Genomic DNA, 20,967 nt, shown 5'->3' with positions numbered 1-20,967 from the left:
ACCCAGAGTGACCCCGCCTACCAAATCGGACCCAGAGTGACCCCACCCACCAAATCGGACCCAGAGTGACCCGGCCACCAAATCGGACCCTGAGGGGCCCCGCCCACCAAATCGGACCCAGAGTGACCCCGCCCACCAAATCGGACCCAGAGTGGCCCCGCCCACCAAATCAGCACCTGAGGGGCACCCAAGTGTGAAAGTCTCGCAGGGGCAGCCCGGGCACCATTCCAAAGCACTATCTGTAGTTCCTTCAGGAAATACCCATCTAGTTCTTCTTCTTATTATTATTAGGCTTTTTTCCGCAATTAATGCGGCCCGAACCGCTACACGCACAGACTCCAGTGAGGTGTCATTTCGAAGCCAGCGTCCATGAGAGGTGTGCTAAGTATTTTTCGTGTCGATCAGATTTGTAGTTTTGGCGCAATTAGCGTTTGAAAATTGTTTTCCACTCATTGGAAAGCATTGCCTCCAATGCATTTCAATAGGGAAATTTTGCCATAAGCTTATAATGGCTGTTTTCTGAGGCAATTTAGAAATAACTGCCAACTGCCACCTGGCTGATTAGCTCATTGCTATGTGCAGTCAGACCCAGTTACTATGACAACGCCTACGAACTCTACATGACCCCACCAGGACACAGTTTTGCCAGATAATATCAGCTCTTAAAGTGACCAACCCACCAAATTGTTACCTGAGGTGTCCAGCCCACCAAATAGGAGGCCGAGGGGCCCCAACCACCACATCGGAGGCCGAGGGGCCCCGACCTCCAAATCGGACCCTGAGGGGCCCCGACCTCCAAATCGGACCCTGAGGGGCCCCGACCTCCAAATCGGACCCTGAGGGGTCCCGACCTCCAAATCGGACCCTGAGGGGCCCCGACCTCCAAATCGGACCCTGAGGGGCCCCGACCTCCAAATCGGACCCTGAGGGGCCCCGACCACCAAATCATACCCTGAGGGGCCCCGACCTCCAAATCGGACTCTGAGGGGCCCCGACCTCCAAATCGGACCCTGAGGGGCCCCGACCTCCAAATCGGACCCTGAGGGGTCCCGACCTCCAAATCGGACCCTGAGGGGCCCCGACCTCCAAATCGGACCCTGAGGGGCCCCGACCACCAAATCGGACCCTGAGGGGCCCCGACCACCAAATCGGACCCTGAGGGGCCCCGACCACCAAATCGGACCCTGAGGGGCCCCGACCTCCAAATCGGACCCTGAGGGGCCCCGACCACCAAATCGGACCCTGAGGGGCCCCACTTACCAAATCGGACCCTGAGGGGCCCCACTTACCAAATCGGACCCTGAGGGGCCCCACTTACCAAATCGGACCCTGAAGGGAACCCAAGTGTGAAAGTCTTGCAGGGGCAGCCCGGGCACCATTCCAAAGCACTATCTGTAGTTCCTTCAGGAAATACCCATCTAGTTATAGTGCTTTTGTAAAAAGCACTATATTGTTATTCCCCCGTAGACAACTTATTATAGTGCTTTTGTAAAAAGCACTATATTGTTATTCCACCGTAGACAACTTCTTATTCTTCTTCTTATTCTTATTATTATTAGGCTTTTTTCCGCAATTAATGCGGCCCGAACCGCTGCACGCACAGACTCCAGTGAGGTGTCATTTCGAAGCCAGCGTCCATGAGAGGTGTGCTAAGTATTTTTCGTGTCGATCAAATTTGTAGTTTTGGCGCAATGTGCGTTTAAAAATTGATTCCCCCTCATTGGAAAGCATTGCCGCTATGCATTTCAATAGAGAAATTTTGACATAAGGTATAATGGCTGATATCTGAGGCAATTTAAAAAATAACTGCCAACTGCCACCTGGCTGATCAGCTCATTGATATGCGAAGTCAGATCCAGTTACTATGACAACGCCTACGAACTCTACATGACCCCACCAGGACACAGTTTTGCCAGATAATATCAGCTCTTAAAGTGACCCGCACACCAAATTGGCACCTGAGGTGCGCAGCCCACCAAATCGGACTCGAGTGGCCCCGCCCACCAAATCGGACCCCGAGTGGCCCCGCCCACTAAATCGGACCCAGAGTGACCCCGCCCACCAAATCGGACCCAGAGTGACCCCGCCCACCAAATGGGACCCAGAGTGACCCCGCCCACCAAATGTGACCCAGAGTGACCCCGCCCACCAAATGTGACCCAGAGTGACCCCGCCCACCAAATGTGACCCAGAGTGACCCCGCCCACCAAATGTGACCCAGAGTGACCCCGCCCACCAAATGTGACCCAGAGTGACCCCGCCCACCAAATGTGACCCAGAGTGACCCCGCCCACCAAATGTGACCCAGAGTGACCCCGCCCACCAAATGTGACCCAGAGTGACCCCGCCCACCAAATGTGACCCAGAGTGACCCCGCCCACCAAATGTGACCCAGAGTGACCCCGCCCACCAAATGTGACCGAGTGACCCCGCCCACCAAATGTGACCCAGAGTGACCCCGCCCACCAAATGTGACCCAGAGTGACCCCGCCCACCAAATGTGACCCAGAGTGACCACGCCCACCAAATGTGACCCAGACTGACCCCGCCCACCAAATGTGACCCAGACTGACCCCGCCCACCAAATGTGACCCAGACTGACCCCGCCCACCAAATGTGACCCAGAGTGACCCCGGCCACCAAATCAGACCCAGAGTGACCCCGGCCACCAAATCGTACCCAGAGTGACCCCGGCCACCAAATCGTACCCAGAGTGACCCCGGCCACCAAATCGTACCCAGAGTGACCCCGCCCACCAAATGTGACCCAGAGTGCCCCCGCCCACCAAATGTGACCCAGAGTGACCCCGCCCACCAAATGTGACCCAGAGTGACCCCGCCCACCAAATGTGACCCAGAGTGACCCCGCCCACCAAATGTGACCCAGAGTGACCCCGGCCACCAAATCGTACCCAGAGTGACCCCGCCCACCAAATGTGACCCAGAGTGACCCCGCCCACCAAATGTGACCCAGAGTGACCCCGCCCACCAAATGTGACCCAGAGTGACCCCGCCCACCAAATGTGACCCAGAGTGACCCCGCCCACCAAATGTGACCCAGAGTGACCCCGGCCACCAAATCGGACCCAGAGTGACCCCGGCCACCAAATCGTACCCAGAGTGACCCCGGCCACCAAATCGGACCCAGAGTGTTCCCGCCCTCCAAATGTGACCCAGAGAGACCCCGCCCACCAAATGTGACCCAGAGTGACCTCGCCCACCAAATGTGACCCAGAGTGACCTCGCCCACCAAATGTGACCCAGAGTGACCCCGCCCACCAAATGTGACCCAGAGTGACCCCGCCCACCAAATGTGACCCAGAGTGACCCCGCCCACCAAATGTGACCCAGAGTGACCCCGCCCACCAAATGTGACCCAGAGTGACCCCGCCCACCAAATGTGACCCAGAGTGACCCCGCCCACCAAATGTGACCCAGAGTGACCCCGCCCACCAAATGTGACCCAGAGTGACCCCGCCCACCAAATGTGACCCAGAGTGACCCCGCCCACCAAATGTGACCCAGAGTGACCCCGCCCACCAAATGTGACCCAGAGTGACCCCGCCCACCAAATGTGACCCAGAGTGACCCCGCCCACCAAATGTGACCCAGAGTGACCCCGCCCACCAAATGTGACCCAGAGTGACCCCGCCCACCAAATGTGACCCAGAGTGACCCCGCCCACCAAATGTGACCCAGAGTGACCCCGCCCACCAAATGTGACCCAGAGTGACCCCGCCCACCAAATCGGACCCTGAGGGGCCCCGCCCACCAAATCGGACCCTGAGGGGCCCCGACAACCAAATCGGACCCTGAGGGGCCCCACTTACCAAATCCGCGCCTGAAGGGCACCCAAGTGTGAAAGTCTTGCAGGGACAGCACGGGCACCATTCCAAAGCACTATCTGTAGTTCCTTCAGGAAATACCCATCTAGTATTATTATTGTAATCCGAACGTGGTAAACTTATTATTATTAGGCTTTTTTCTGCAATTAATGCGGCCCGAACCGCTGCACGCAGAGACTCCAGTGAGGCGTCATTTCGAAGCCAGTGCCCACGAGAGGTGTGCTAAGTATTTTTCATGTCGATCCGATTTGTAGTTTTTTTTAAAAAATCGCATTTAAAAAAAAAAATTTCCCATAGGAAATAATGGCGAACTTTCCTTTACCCCCAACTTGACTTTCCAAAGATGGCAGCTATGCAAATGTACAGTGTCCATTTTAGGACATGATCATTTATCAAAGTCAAACATCAGAATAAAGTGACTATGACACCCTCTCGTCCCGTGTATGAAAAGTAAGTGCACCCCTGGTCCCGTGTGTGAAAAGTAAGTGTGCCCCCGGCCACCAAATCGGACCCCGAGTGACCCCGCCCCACAAATCAGACCCCGAGTGACCCCGACCCCAAATCGGACCTTGAGTGACTCCGTACCCCAAATCGGACCCCGAGTGACCCCGCCCCCCAAATTGGACCCCGAGTGACCCCGCCCCCCAAATCGGACCCCGAGTGACCCAGTCCCCCAAATTGGACCCCAAGTGACCCCGCCCCCCAAATCGGACCCCAAGTGACTTCGCCCACCAAATCTGACCCAGATTGACCCCGCGCACCAAATCTGACCGAGTGGCCCCGCCCACCAAATCAGACCCTGAGGGGCCCCACCCACCAAATCGGATCCTGAGGGGCCCCGCCCACCAAATCGGACCCAGAGTGACCCCGCCCACCAAATCGGACCCTAAGGGGCCCCGCCCACCAAATCGGACCCTGAGGGACCCCGCCCACCAAATCGGACCCTGAGGGACCCCACCCACCAAATCGGACCCTGAGGGGCCCCGCCCACCAAATCGGACCCTGAGGGGCCCTACCCACCAAATCAGCGCCTGAGGGGCAGCCCGGGCACCATTCCAAAGCACTATCTGTAGTTCCTTCAGGAAATACCCATCTAGTTATAGTGCTTTGTAAAAAGCACTATATTGTTATTCCACCGTCGTCAACTTATTATTCTTCTTCTTATTCTTATTATTATTAGGCTTTTTTCCGCAATTAATGCGGCCCGAACCGCTACACGCACAGACTCCAGTGAGGTGTCATTTCGAAGCCAGCGTCCATGAGAGGTGTGCTAAGTATTTTTCGTGTCGATCGGATTTGTAGTTTTGGCGCAATGTGCGTTTAAAAATTGATTCCCCCTCATTGGAAAGCATTGCCGCTATGCATTTCAATAGAGAAATTTTGCTATAAGGTATAATGGCTGATATCTGAGGCAATTTAAAAAATAACTGCCAACTGCCACCTGGCTGATTAGCTCATTGATATGCGAAGTCAGATCCAGTTACTATGCCAACGCGTACGAACTCTACATGACCCCACCAGGACACAGTTTTGCCAGATAATATCAGCTCTTAAAGTGACCTGCGCACCAAATTGGCACCTGAGGTGCGCAGCCCAACAAATCGGACCCCGAGTGGCCCCGCCCACCAAATCGGACCCCGAGTGACCCCGCCCACCAAATCGGACCCCGAGTGACCCCGCCTACCAAATCGGACCCAGAGTGACCCCGCCCACCAAATGTGACCCAGAGTGACCCCGCCCACCAAATGTGACCCAGAGTGACCCCGCCCACCAAATGTGACCCAGAGTGACCCCGCCCACCAAATGTGACCCAGAGTGACCCCGCCCACCAAATGTGACCCAGAGTGACCCCGCCCACCAAATGTGACCCAGAGTGACCCCGCCCACCAAATGTGACCCAGAGTGACCCCGCCCACCAAATGTGACCCAGAGTGACCCCGCCCACCAAATGTGACCCAGAGTGACCCCGCCCACCAAATGTGACCCAGAGTGACCCCGCCCACCAAATGTGACCAAGAGTGACCCCGCCCACCAAATGTGACCCAGAGTGACCCCGCCCACCAAATGTGACCCAGAGTGACCCCGCCCACCAAATGTGACCCCGCCCACCAAATGTGACCCCGCCCACCAAATGTGACCCCGCCCACCAAATGTGACCCCGCCCACCAAATGTGACCCAGAGTGACCCCGCCCACCAAATGTGACCCAGAGTGACCCCGCCCACCAAATGTGACCCAGAGTGACCCCGCCCACCAAATGTGACCCAGAGTGACCCCGCCCACCAAATGTGACCCAGAGTGACCCCGCCCACCAAATGTGACCCAGAGTGACCCCGCACACCAAATGTGACTCAGAGTGACCCCGCCCACCAAATGTGACCCAGAGTGACCCCGCCCACCAAATGTGACCCAGAGTGACCCCGCCCACCAAATGTGACCCAGAGTGACCCCGCCCACCAAATGTGACCCAGAGTGACCCCGCCCACCAAATGTGACCCAGAGTGACCCCGCCCACCAAATGTGACCCCGCCCACCAAATGTGACCCCGCCCACCAAATCTGACCCCGCCCACCAAATGTGACCCAGAGTGACCCCGCCCCCCAAATGTGACCCAGAGTGACCCCGCCCACCAAATCGGACCCAGAGTGACCCCGCCCACCAAATGTGACCCTGAGGGGCCCCGCCCACCAAATGTGACCCAGAGTGACCCCGCCCACCAAATGTGACCCAGAGTGACCCCGCTCACCAAATGTGACCCAGAGTGACCCCGCCCACCAAATGTGACCCAGAGTGACCCCGCCCACCAAATGTGACCCAGAGTGACCCCGCCCACCAAATGTGACCCAGAGTGACCTCGCCCACCAAATGTGACCCAGAGTGACCCCGCCCACCAGATCGGACCCTGAGTGACCCCGCCCACCAGATCGGACCCTGAGGGGCCCCGCCCACCAGATCGGATCCAGAGTGACCCCGCCCACCAAATCGGACCCAGAGTGACCCCACCCACCAAATCGGACCCAGAGTGACCCCGCCCACCAAATCGACCCAGAGTGACCCCGCCCACCAAATCTGACCCAGAGTGGCCCCGCCCACCAAATCGGACCCAGAGTGGCCCCGCCCGCCAAATCAGCACCTGAGGGGCACCCAAGTGTGAAAGTCTTGCAGGGGCAGCCCGGGCACCATTCCAAAGCACTATCTGTAGTTCCTTCAGGAAATACCCATCTAGTTATAGTGCTTTGGAACAAAGCACTGTATTGTTATTCCACCGTAGACAACTTCTTATTCTTATTCTTCTTATTATTATTAGGCTTTTTTCCGCAATTAATGCGGCCCGAACCGCTACACGCACAGACTCCAGTGAGGTGTCATTTCGAAGCCAGCGTCCCCAAGAGGTGTGCTAAGTATTTTTCGTGTCGATCGGATTTGTAGTTTTGGCGCAATTAACGTTTGAAAATTGTTTTTCTCTCATTGGAATGCATTGCCAATGCATTTCAATAGGGAAATTTAGCCATAAGGTATAATGGCTGATTACTGAGGCAATTTAAAAAATAACTGCCAACTGCCACCTGGCTGATTAGCTCATTGATATGTGCAGTCACACCCAGTTACTATGACAACGCCTACGAACTCTACATGACCCCACCAGGACACAGTTTTGCCAGATAATATCAGCTCTTAAAGTGACCAACCCACCAAATTGTTACCTGAGGTGTCCAGCCCACCAAATAGGAGGCCGAGGGGCCCCGACCACCACATCGGAGGCCGAGGGGCCCCGACCTCCAAATCGGAGGCCGAGGGGCCCCGACCTCCATATCGGAGGCCGAGGGGCCCCGACCTCCAAATCGGAGGCCGAGGGGCCCCGACCTCCATATCGGAGGCCGAGGGGCCCCGACTTCCAAATCGGAGGCCGAGGGGCCCCGGCCTCCATATCGGAGGCCGAGGGGCCCCGACCTCCAAATCGAAGGCCGAGGGGCCCCGACCTCCATATCGGAGGCCGAGGGGCCCCGGCCTCCATATCGGACCCTGAGGGGCCCCGACCACCAAATCGGACCCTGAGGGGCCCCGACTACCAAATCTGACCCTGAGGGGCCCCGACCTCCAAATCGGACCCTGAGGGGCCCCGACCACCAAATCGGACCCTGAGGGGCCCCGACCACCAAATCGGACCCTGAGGGGCCCCGACCACCAAATCGGACCCTGAGGGGCCCCGACCACCAAATCGGACCCTGAGGGGCCCCGACCACCAAATCGGACCCTGAGGGGCCCCGACCTCCAAATCGGACCCTGAGGGGCCCCGACCACCAAATCGGACCCTGAGGGGCCCCGACCTCCAAATCAGACCCTGAGGGGCCCCGACCTCCAAATCGGACCCTGAGGGGCGCCGACCTCCAAATCGGACCCTGAGGGGCCCCGACAACCAAATCGGACCCTGAGGGGCCCCACTTACCAAATCCGCGCCTGAAGGGCACCCAAGTGTGAAAGTCTTGCAGGGACAGCACGGGCACCATTCCAAAGCACTATCTGTAGTTCCTTCAGGAAATACCCATCTAGTTATTATTATAGTGCTTTGGAACAAAGCACTATATTGTTATTCCACCGTCGTCAACTTATTCTTATTATTATTCTTATTATTAGGCTTTTTTCCGCAATTAATGCGGCCCGAACCGCTGCACGCACAGACTCCAGTGAGGTGTCATTTCGAAGCCAGCGTCCATGAGAGGTGTGCTAAGTATTTTTCGTGTCGATCGGATGTGTAGTTTTGGCGCAATTAACGTTTGAAAATTGTTTTTCTCTCATTGGAATGCATTGCCAATGCATTTCAATAGGGAAATTTAGCCATAAGGTATAATGGCTGATTACTGAGGCAATTTAAAAAATAACTGCCAACTGCCACCTGGCTGATCAGCTCATTGATATGCGAAGCCAGACCCAGTTACTATGACAACGCCTACGAACTCTACATGACCCCACCAGGACACAGTTTTGCCAGATAATATCAGCTCTTAAAGTGACCCGCACACCAAATCCAGTGCACCCCCGATCCCGTCTGTGAAAAGTAAGTGCACCCCCAGTCCCGTGTGTGAAAAGTAAGTGCACCCCCGTTCCTGGTGTGAAAAGTAAGTGCACCCCGGTCCCATGTGTGTGAAAAGTAAGTGCACCCCCGGTCCCTTGTGTGAAAAGTAAGTGCACCCCGATCCCGTTTGTGAAAAGTAAGTGCACCCCCAGTCCCGTGGGTGAAAATTAAGTGCACCCCAGTCCCGTGTGTGAAAAGTAAGTGCACCCCCGGTCCTGAGTGTGAAAAGTAAGCGCACCCCAGGTCCCGTAAGTGAAAAGTAAGTGCACCCTCGGTCCCGTGGGTGAAAAGTAAGTGCACCCCGGTCCCGTGTGTGAAAAGTAAGTGCATCCCTGGTCCCGGGTGTGAAAAGTAAGTGCACCCCCGGTCCCGTGGTTGAAAAGTAAGTGCACCCCCGGTCCCGTGTGTGAAAAATAAGGGCACCCTCGGTCCCGTGGGTGAAAAGTAAGTGCACCCCGATCCCGTGTGTGAAAAGTAAGTGCATCCCTGGTCCCGGGTCTGAAAAGTAAGTGCACCCCCGGTCCCGTGGGTGAAAAGTAAGTGCACCCCCGGTCCGGTGTGTGAAAAATAAGTGCACCCCAGTCCCATGGGTGAAAAGTAAGTGCACCCCCTGTCCCGTGGGTGAAAAGTAAGTGCACCCCCCCATGTGTGAAAAGTAAGTGCACTCCCGGTCCATGGGTGAAAAGTAAGTGCACCCCCGGTCCCGTGGGTGAAAAGTAAGTGCACCTCCGGTCCCGTGAGTGAAAAGTAAGTGCACCCCTGGTCCCGTGGGTGAAAAGTAATTGCACCCCCGGTCCCGTGGGTGAAAAGTAAGTGCACACCCGGTCCCGTGGGTGAAAAGTAAGTGCACCCCCGGTCCCGTGGGTGAAAAGTAAGTGCACCCCCGTTCCCGTGAGAGAAAAGTAAGTGCACCCCCGTTCCCGTGTGTGAAAAGTAAGTGCACCCCCGATCCCGGGTGTGAAAAGTAAGTGCACCCCAGGTCCCGTGGGTGAAAAGTAAGTGCACCCCCAGTCCCATGGGTGAAAAGTAAGTGCACCCCCGCTCCCGTGGGTGAAAAGTATTGCACCCCGATCCCGTGTGTGAAAAGTAAGTGCACCCCCGGACTCGTGGGTGAAAAGTAAGTGCACCCCCGTACCCGTGGGTGAAAAGTAAGTGCACCCCCGGTCCCGTGGGTGAAAAGTAAGTGCACCCCCGGTCCCGTGGGTGAAAAGTAAGTGCACCCCCGGTCCCGTGGGTGAAAAGTAAGTGCACACCCGGTCCCGTGGGTGAAAAGTAAGTGCACCCCCGGTCCCGTGGGTGAAAAGTAAGTGCACCCCCGGTCCTGTGGGTGAAAAGTAAGTGCACCCCCGATCCCGTGGGTGAAAAGTAAGTGCACCCCCGGTCCCGTGGGTGAAAAGTAAGTGCACCCCCGGTCCTATGGGTGAAAAGTAAGTGCACCCCCGATCCCGTGGGTGAAAAGTAAGTGCACCCCCGATCCCGTGGGTGAAAAGTAAGTGCACCCCTGGTCCCGTGGGTGAAAAGTAAGTGCGCCCCCGCCCCCCAAATCGGACCCTGAGTGACCCCGCCCCCGAATCGGACCCCGAGTGACCCGGACCCCCGAATCGGACCCCGAGTGGCCCCGCCCCCCAAATTGGACCCAGAGTGACCCCGCCCACCAAATCTGACCCAGAGTAACCCCGCCCACCAAATCTGACCCAGAGTGGCCCCGCCCACCAAATCTGACCCAGAGTGGCCCCGCCCACCAAATCTGACCCAGAGTGGCCCCGCCCACCAAATCTGACCCAGAGTGGCCCCGCCCACCAAATCGGACCCAGAGTGACCACGCCCACCAAATCGGACCCTGAGGGGCCCCGCCCACCAAATCGGACCCTGAGGGGCACCGTCCACCAAATCGGACCCTGAGGGGCCCCGCCCACCAAATCGGACCCTGAGGGGCCCCGCCCACCAAATCGGACACTGAGGGGCCCCACCCACCAAATCAGCGCCTGAAGGGCACCCAAGTGTGAAAGTCTTGCAGGGGCAGCCCGGGCACCATTCCAAAGCACTATCTGTAGTTCCTTCAGGAAATACCCATCTAGTTATTATTATTATTATTCAGTCCGCGATTAATGCGGCCCGAACCGCTGCACGCACAGACTCCAGTGAGGTGTCATTTCGAAGCCAGCGTTCCCAAGAGGTGTGCTAAGTATTTTTCGTGTCGATCGGATTTGTAGTTTTGGCGCAATTTGCGTTTTTCCCCTGATTGGAATGCAATTTCTCTATGGGTAAATTTTCCTATAAGCTTATAATGGGCTGATTTCTGAGGCAATTTCAAACTAACTGCCAACTGCCACCTGGCTGATTAGCTCACTGCTATGTGCAGTCAGACCCAGTTACTATGCCAACGAGTACGAACTCTACATGACCTCACTAGGACACAGTTTTGCCAGATAATATCAGCTCTTAAAGTGACCCGCACACCAAATCTGACCCTGAGGTGCCCAGTGCACCCCCGGTCCCGTGTGTGAAAAGTAAGTGCACCCCCGTTCCTGGTGTGAAAAGTAAGTGCACCCCGGTCCCATGTGTGTGAAAAGTAAGTGCACCCCAGGTCCCTTGTGTGAAAAGTAAGTGCACCCCGGTCCCATGTGTGTGAAAAGTAAGTGCACCCCGATCCCGTTTGTGAAAAGTAAGTGCACCCCCAGTCCCGTGGGTGAAAATTAAGTGCACCCCGGTCCCGTGTGTGAAAAGTAAGTGCACCCCCGGTCCTGAGTGTGAAAAGTAAGCGCACCCCAGGTCCCGTAAGTGAAAAGTAAGTGCACCCTCGGTCCTGTGGGTGAAAAGTAAGTGCACCCCGGTCCCGTGTGTGAAAAGTAAGTGCATCCCTGGTCCCGTGTGTGAAAAATAAGTGCACCCTCGGTCCCGTGGGTGAAAAGTAAGTGCACCCCGGTCCCGTGTGTGACAAGTAAGTGCATCCCTGGTCCCGGGTGTGAAAAGTAAGTGCACCCCCGGTCCCGTGGTTGAAAAGTAAGTGCACCCCCGGTCCCGTGGGTGAAAAGTAAGTGCACCCCCGGTCCCGTGAGTGAAAAGTAAGTGCACCCCTGGTCCCGTGTGTGAAAAGTAAGTGCACCCCCGTTCCTGGTGTGAAAAGTAAGTGCACCCCCGGTCCCTTGTGTGAAAAGTAAGTGCACCCCGGTCCCATGTGTGTGAAAAGTAAGTGCACCCCGATCCCGTTTGTGAAAAGTAAGTGCACCCCCGGTCCCGTGGGTGAAAATTAAGTGCACCCCCAGTCCCGTGGGTGAAAATTAAGTGCACCCCAGTCCCGTGTGTGAAAAGTAAGTGCACCCCCGGTCCTGAGTGTGAAAAGTAAGCGCACCCCAGGTCCCGTAAGTGAAAAGTAAGTGCACCCTCGGTCCCGTGGGTGAAAAGTAAGTGCACCCCGGTCCCAAGTGTGAAAAGTAAGTGCACCCAGGTCCCGTGTGTGAAAAAGTAAGTGTGCCCCCGCCCCCCAAATCGGACCCTGAGTGACCCCGCCCCCAAATCGGACCCCGAGTGACCCGGACCCCCGAATCGGACCCCGAGTGGCCCCGCCCCCCAAATTGGACCCAGAGTGACCCCGCCCACCAAATCTGACCCAGAGTGACCCCGCCCACCAAATCGGACCCAGAGTGACCCCGCCCACCAAATCGGACCCAGAGTGACCCCGCCCACCAAATCGGACCCAGAGTGACCCCGCCCACCAAATCGGACCCAGAGTGACCCCGCCCACCAAATCGGACCCAGAGGTGCCCCGCCCACCAAATCGGACCCAGAGGTGCCCCGCCCACCAAATCGGACCCAGAGGTGCCCCGCCCACCAAATCGGACCCAGAGGTGCCCCGCCCACCAAATCGGACCCAGAGTGACCCCGCCCACCAAATCGGACCCAGAGTGTCCCCGCCCACCAAATCGGACCCAGAGTGACCCCGCCCACCAAATCGGACCCAGAGTGACCCCGCCCACCAAATCGGACCAAGAGTGACCCCGCCCACCAAATCGCACCCAGAGTGACCCCGCCCACCAAATCGGACCCAGAGTGACCCCGCCCACCAAATCGGACCCAGAGTGACCCCGCCCACCAAATCGGACCCAGAGTGACCCCGCCCACCGAATCGGACCCAGAGTGACCCCGCCCACCGAATCGGACCCAGAGGTGCCCCGCCCACCGAATCGGACCCAGAGGTGCCCCGCCCACCGAATCGGACCCAGAGGTGCCCCGCCCACCGAATCGGACCCAGAGGTGCCCCGCCCACCAAATCGGACCCAGATGTGCCCCGCCCACCAAATCGGACCCAGAGGTGCCCCGCCCACCAAATCGGACCCTGAGGGGCCCCGCCCACCAAATCGGACCCGGAGGGGCCCCGCCCACCAAATCGGACCCGGAGGGGCCCCGCCCACCAAATCGGACCCGGAGGGGCCCCGCCCACCAAATCGGACCCAGAGTGACCCCGCCCACCAAATCGGACCCAGAGTGACCCCGCCCACCAAATCGGACCCAGAGTGAACCCGCCCACCAAATCGGACCCAGAGTGACCCCGCCCACCAAATCGGACCCAGAGTGACCCCGCCCACCAAATCGGACCCAGAGTGACCCCGCCCACCAAATCGGACCCAGAGTGACCCCGCCCACCAAATCCGACCCAGAGTGACCCCGCCCACCAAATCGGACCCAGTGTGACCCCGCCCACCAAATCGGACCCAGAGTGACCCCGCCCACCAAATCGGACCCTGAGTGACCCCGCCCACCAAATCGGACCCTGTGGGGCCCCATCCACCAAATCGGACCCTGAGGGACCCCGCCCACCAAGTCGGACCCAGAGTGACCCCGCCCACCAAATCGGACCCAGAGTGACCCCGCCCACCAAATCGGACCCTGAGTGACCCCGCCCACCAAATCGGACCCTGTGGGGCCCCGTCCACCAAATCGGACTCTGAGGGACCCCTTCTACCAAATCGGACCCAGAGTGACCCCGCCCACCAAATCGGACCCAGAGTGACCCCGCCCATCAAATCGGACCCAGAGTGACCCCGCCCACCAAATCAGACCCTGTGGGGCCCCGTCCACCAAATCGGACCCTGAGGGACCCCTTCTACCAAATCGGACCCAGAGTGACCCCGCCCACAAAATCGGACCCAGAGTGACCCCGCCCACCAAATCGGACCCAGAGTGACCCCGCCCACCAAATCGGACCCAGAGTGACCCCGCCCACCAAATCGGACCCTGAGTGACCCCGCCCACCAAATCGGACCCTGTGGGGCCCCGTCCACCAAATCGGACCCTGAGGGACCCCTTCTACCAAATCGGACCCTGAGGGACCCCGTCCACCAAATCGGACCCTGAGGGACCCCCTCCACCAAATCGGACCCTGAGGGGCACCGTCCACCAAATCGGACCCTGAGGGGCCCCGCCCACCAAATTGGACCCTGAGGGGCCCCGCCCACCAAATCAGCACCTGAAGGGCACCCAAGTGTGAAAGTCTTGCAGGGGTAGCCCGGGCACCATTCCAAAGCACTATCTGTAGTTCCTTCAGGAAATACACATCTAGTTATAGTGCTTTTGTAAAAAGCACTATATTGTTATTCCCCCGTAGACAACTTATTATTATTATTATTATTATTATTCAGTCCGCGATTAATGCGGCCCGAACCGCTGCACGCACAGACTCCAGTGAGGTGTCATTTCGAAGCCAGCGTTCCCAAGAGGTGTGCTAAGTATTTTTCGTGTCGATCGGATTTGTAGTTTTGGCGCAATTTGCGTTTTTCCCCTGTTTGGAATGCAATTTCTCTATGGGTAAATTTTCCTATAAGCTTATAATGGGCTGATTTCTGAGGCAATTTCAAACTAACTGCCAACTGCCACCTGGCTGATTAGCTCACTGCTATGTGCAGTCAGATGCAGTTACTATGACAACGCCTACGAACTCTACATGACCCCACCAGGACACAGTTTTGCCAGATAATATCAGCTCTTAAAGTGACCCGCACACCAAATCTGACCCTGAGGTGCCCAGTGCACCCCCGGTCCCGTGTGTGAAAAGTAAGTGCACCCCCGTTCCTGGTGTGAAAAGTAAGTGCACCCCGGTCCCATGTGTGTGAAAAGTAAGTGCACCCCCGGTCCCTTGTGTGAAAAGTAAGTGCACCCCGATCCCGTTTGTGAAAAGTAAGTGCACCCCCAGTCCCGTGGGTGAAAATTAAGTGCACCCCAGTCCCGTGTGTGAAAAGTAAGTGCACCCCCGGTCCTGAGTGTGAAAAGTAAGCGCACCCCAGGTCCCGTAAGTGAAAAGTAAGTGCACCCTCGGTCCCGTGGGTGAAAAGTAAGTGCACCCCGGTCCCGTGTGTGAAAAGTAAGTGCATCCCTGGTCCCGGGTGTGAAAAGTAAGTGCACCCCCGGTCCCGTGGTTGAAAAGTAAGTGCACCCCCGGTCCCGTGGGTGAAAAGTAAGTGCACCCCCGGTCCCGTGAGTGAAAAGTAAGTGCACCCCTGGTCCCGTGTGTGAAAAGTAAGTGCACCCCCGTTCCTGGTGTGAAAAGTAAGTGCACCCCCGGTCCCTTGTGTGAAAAGTAAGTGCACCCCGGTCCCATGTGTGTGAAAAGTAAGTGCACCCCGATCCCGTTTGTGAAAAGTAAGTGCACCCCTGGTCCCGTGGGTGAAAAGTAAGTGCACCCAGGTCCCGTGTGTGAAAAAGTAAGTGTGCCCCCGCCCCCCAAATCGGACCCTGCGTGACCCCGCCCACCAAATCTGACCCAGAGTAACCCCGCCCACCAAATCTGACCCAGAGTGGCCCCGCCCACCAAATCTGACCCAGAGTGGCCCCGCCCACCAAATCTGACCCAGAGTGGCCCCGCCCACCAAATCTGACCCAGAGTGACCCCGCCCACCAAATCGGACCCAGAGTGACCCCACCCACCAAATCGGACCCAGAGTGACCCCGCCCACCAAATCGGACCCAGAGTGACCCCGCCCACCAAATCGGACCCAGAGTGACCCCGCCCACCAAATCGGACCCAGAGTGACCCCGCCCACCAAATCTGACCCAGAGTAACCCCGCCCACCAAATCTGACCCAGAGTGGCCCCGCCCACCAAATCTGACCCAGAGTGGCCCCGCCCACCAAATCTGACCCAGAGTGGCCCCGCCCACCAAATCTGACCCAGAGTGACCCCGCCCACCAAATCGGACCCAGAGTGACCCCGCCCACCAAATCGGACCCAGAGTGACCCCGCCCACCAAATCGGACCCAGAGTGACCCCGCCCACCAAATCGGACCCAGAGTGACCCCGCCCACCAAATCGGACCCAGAGTGACCCCGCCCACCAAATCGGACCCAGAGTGACCCCGCCCACCAAATCGGACCCAGAGTGACCCCGCCCACCAAATCGGACCCTGTGGGGCCCCGTCCACCAAATCGGACCCTGAGGGACCCCTTCTACCAAATCGGACCCTGAGGGACCCCGTCCACCAAATCGGACCCTGAGGGACCCCCCGTCCACCAAATCTGACCCAGAGTGACCCCGCCCACCAAATCAGACCCAGAGTGACCCCGCCCACCAAATCGGACCCAGAGTGACCCCGCCCACCAAATCGGACCCAGAGTGACCCCGCCCACCAAATCGGACCCAGAGTGACCCCGCCCACCAAATCGGACCCAGAGTGACCCCGCCCACCAAATCGGACCCAGAGTGACCCCGCCCACCAAATCGGACCCTGTGGGGCCCCGTCCACCAAATCGGACCCTGAGGGACCCCGTCCACCAAATTGGACCCTGAGGGACCCCGTCCACCAAATCGGACCCTGAGGGGCACCGTCCACCAAATCGGACCCTGAGGGGTCCCACCCACCAAATTGGACCCTGAGGGGCCCCGCCCACCAAATCAGCACCTGAAGGGCACCCAAGTGTGAAAGTCTTGCAGGGGTAGCCCGGGCACCATTCCAAAGCACTATCTGTAGTTCCTTCAGGAAATACCCATCTAGTTATAGTGCTTTGGCACAAAGCACTATATTGTTATTCCACCGTAGTAAACTTCTTATTCTTCTTCTTCTTATTCTTATTATTATTAGACTTTTTTCCGCAATTAATGCGGCCCAAACCGCTGCACGCACAGACTCCAGTGAGGCGTCATTTCGAAGCCAGCGCCCACGAGAGGTGTGCTAAGTATTTTTCGTGTCGATCCGATTTGTAGTTTTTTTAAAAATCGCATTTAAAAAAAAAAATTTCCCATAGGAAATAATGGCGAACTTTCCATTACCTCCAACTTGACCTTCCAAACATGGCAGCTATGCAAATGTACGGTGTCCATTTTAGGACATGATCATTTATCAAAGTCAAACATCAGAATAAAGTGACTATGACACCCTCTCGTCCCGTGTGTGAAAAGTAAGTGCACCCCCGGTCCAGTGTGTGCAAAATTAAGTGCCCCACAGCCCCATGTGTGAAAAGTAAGCGCACCCCCGGTCTCGTGGGTGAAAAGTAAGCGCACCCCTGCTCCCATGGGTGAAAAGTAAGTGCACCCCGGTCCCGTGTGTGAAAAGTGAGTGCACCCCCGGTCCCGGGTGTGAAAAGTAAGTGCACCGAAGGTCCCTTGGGTGAAAAGTAAATGCACCCCCAGTCACGTGGGTGAAAAGTAAGTGCACCCCAGTCCCGTGTGTGAAAAGTAAGTGCACCCCCGGTCCCGTGTGTGAAAAGTAAGTACACCCTCGGTCACTTGGGTGAAAAGTAAGTGTACCCCCAGTCCCGTGGGTCAAAAGTAAGTGCACCTCGGTCCCGTGTGTGAAAAGTAAGTGCACCCCCGGTCCCGTGTGTGAAAAGTAAGTGCACCTCGGTCCCGTGTGTGAAAAGTAAGTGCACCCTCGGTCCCGTGTGTGAAAAGTAAGTGCACCCCCGGTCCCGTGGGTGAAAAGTAAGTGCACCCCCGGTGCCGGGTGTGAAAAGTAAGTGCACCTCCGATCACGTGGATGAAAAGTAAGTGCACCCTCGGTCCCTTGGGTGAAAAGTAAGTGCACCCCCGGTCCCGTGAGTGAAAAGTAAGTGCACCCCTTCTGCCATATGTGAAAAGTAAGTGCACCCCCGATCCCGTGTGTGAAAAGTAAGTGCACCCCCGATCCCGTATGTGAAAAGTAAGTGCACCCCAGGTCCCGTGGGTGAAAAGTAAGTGCACCCCCGATCCCGTATGTGAAAAGTAAGTGCACCCCAGGTCCCGTGGGTGAAAAGTAAGTGCACCCCCAGTCCCGTGGGTGAAAAGTAAGTGCACCCCAGTCCCGTGTGTGACAAGTAAGCGCACCCCCGGTCCCGAGTGTGAAAATTAAGCGCACCCCAGGTCCCGTGGGTGAAAAGTAAGTGCACCCCCGGTCCCGTGGGTGAAAAGTAAGTGCACCCCCGGTCCTGTGGGTGAAAAGTAAGTGCACCCCGGTCCCGTGGGTGAAAAGTAAGTGCACCCCCGGTCCCGTGGGTGAAAAGTAAGTGCACCCCCGGTCCTGTGGGTGAAAAGTAAGTGCACCCCGGTCCCGTGTGTGAAAAGTAAGTGCACCCCCGGTCCCGGGTGTGAAAAGTAAGTGCACCCCAGATCCCGTGGGTGAAAAGTAAGTGCACCCCCAGTCCCGTGGGTGAAAAGTAAGTGCACCCCGGTTCCGTGTGTAAAAAGTAAGTGCACCCCCGGTCCCGAGTGTGAAAGTAAGCGCACCCCAGGTCCCGTGGGTGAAAAGTAAGTGCACCCCGGTCCGGTGGGTGAAAAGTAAGTGCACCCTCGGTCCCGTGTGTGAAAAGTAAGTGCGCCCCCGACCCCCAATTCGGACCCTGAGGGGCCCAGCCCACCAAATCGGACCCTGAGGGGCCCCGCCCACTAAATCGGACACTGAGGGGCCCCGCCCACCAAATCGGACCCTGAGGGACCCCGTCCACCAAATCGGACCCTGAGGGGCCCCGTCCACCAATTCGGACCCTGAGTGACCCTGACCACCAAATAGGACCCTGAGTGACCCCACCTACCAAATCGGACCCTGAGTGACCCCGCCCACCAAACCTGCGCCTGAGGGGCACCAAAGTGTGAAAGTCTTGCAGGTCAGCCCGGGCACCATTCCAAAGCACTATCTGTAGTTCCTTCAGGAAATACCCATCTAGTTATAGTGCTTTTGTAAAAAGCACTATATTGTTATTCCACCGTAGACAACTTATTATAGTGCTTTGGGACAAAGCACTATATTGTTATTCCACCGTAGTCAACTTATTCTTCTTCTTATTATTATTCAGTCCGCAATTAATGCGGCCCGAACCGCTGCACGCACAGACTCCAGTGAGGTGTCATTTCGAAGCCAGCGTTCCTGGCAGGTGTGCTAAGTATTTTTCGTGTCGATCGGATTTGTAGTTTTGGCGCAATTGGCGTTTGAAAATTTCGTCTCAATGCATTTCAATGGGAAATTGTTCCACCAAATGTGACCCAGAGGTGCCCCGCCCACCAAATGTGACCCAGAGGTGCCGCGCCCACCAAATCTGACCCAGAGGTGCCCCGCCCACCAAATCTGACCGAGGTGCCCTGCCCACCAAATCTGACCCAGAGGTGCTCTGCCCACCAAATCTGACCCAGAGTGGCCACGCCCATCAAATCTGACCCAGAGTGGCCCCGCCCACCAAATCGGACCCAGAGTGGTCCCGTCTACCAAATCGGACACAGAGTGGCCCCGCCCACCAAATCATCCCCTGAGGGGCCCCGCCCACCAAACCAGCGCCTGAAGGGCACCCAAGTGTGAAAGTCTTGCAGGGGTAGCGCGGGCACCATTCCAAAGCACTATCTGTAGTTCCTTCAGGAAATACACATCTAGTATTATTATTGTAATCCGAACGTGGTAAACTTATTCAGTTTTTTTCCGCAATTAATGCGGCCCGAACCGCTCCACGCACAGACTCCAGTGAGGCGTCATTTCGAAGCCAGCGTCCATGAGAGGTGTGCTAAGTATTTTTCGTGTTGATCCGATTTGTAGTTTTTTAAAAAATTGCATTTTAAAAAAAAAATTTCCCATAGGAAATAATGGCGAACTTTCCATTACCCCCAACTTGACCTTCCAAAGATGGCAGCTATGCAAATGTATGGTGTCCATTTTAGGACATCATTTATCAAACATCAGAATAAAGTGACTATGACACCCTCTCATCCCGTGTGTGAAAAGTAAGTGCACCCCCCGATCCAGTGTGTGAAAAGTAAGTGCACCGAGTGGCCCCTCCCCCAAATCGGACCCCGAGTGGCCCCGCCCACCAAATCGGACCCAGTGACCCCGCCACCAAATTGGACCCCGAGGGGCTCCGCCCTCCAAATTGGACCCCTAGGGGCCCCGCCCGCCAAATCGGACCCCTAGGGGCCCCGCCCGCCAAATCGGACCCCCAGGGGCTCCGCCTGCAAATCGGACCCCCAGGAGCTCCACCCGCAAATCGGACCCCCAGGGGCCCCGCCTACCAAATGGGACCCCCAGGGGCCCCGCCCACCAAATCGGACCCTGAGTGACCCCGCCCACCAAATTGGACCCGAGTGACCCCGCCCAGAAAATCAGACCCCGAGTGACCCCGCCCACCAGATCGGACCCCGAGTGACCCCGCCCACCAAATCGGACCCAGAGTGACCCCACCCACCAAATCGGACAGAGTGGCCCTGCCTACCAAATCGGCCCCTGAGGGGCCCCGCCCACAAAATCAGCACCTGAGGGGCACCCAAGTGTGAAATTCTTGCAGGGGCAGCCCGGGCACCATTCCAAAGCACTATCTGTAGTTCCTTCAGGAAATACCCATCTAGTTCTTATTATTATTAGGCTTTTTTCCGCAATTAATGCGGCCCGAACCGCTACACGCACAGACTCCAGTGAGGTGTCATTTCGAAGCCAGCGTCCATGAGAGGTGTGCTAAGTATTTTTCGTGTCGATCGGATTTGTAGTTTTGGCGCAATGTGCGTTTAAAAATTGATTCCCCCTCATTGGAAAGCATTGCCGCTATGCATTTCAATAGAGAAATTTTGACATAAGGTATAATGGCTGATTTCTGAGGCAATTTAAAAATAAC

The 20,967-nt window shown here is 56.9% G+C and overlaps 1 protein-coding gene across 2 annotated transcripts in view; it reads right to left on the bottom strand.

The window, feature by feature from the left end:
* Positions 1-20,967, bottom strand: part of MIA2 (MIA SH3 domain ER export factor 2) — a 328,595-nt gene that overhangs the window by 184,198 nt on the left and 123,430 nt on the right. The window lies entirely within an intron of this gene.

The sequence above is a fragment of the Ranitomeya imitator genome, chromosome 1 (genome assembly GCF_032444005.1).
Source record: "Ranitomeya imitator isolate aRanImi1 chromosome 1, aRanImi1.pri, whole genome shotgun sequence".
NCBI classification, from domain to species: Eukaryota; Metazoa; Chordata; class Amphibia; order Anura; family Dendrobatidae; genus Ranitomeya; species Ranitomeya imitator.
Note: the sequence above shows the minus strand (reverse complement) of the source record. Positions and strands in the feature narration are given on the sequence as shown.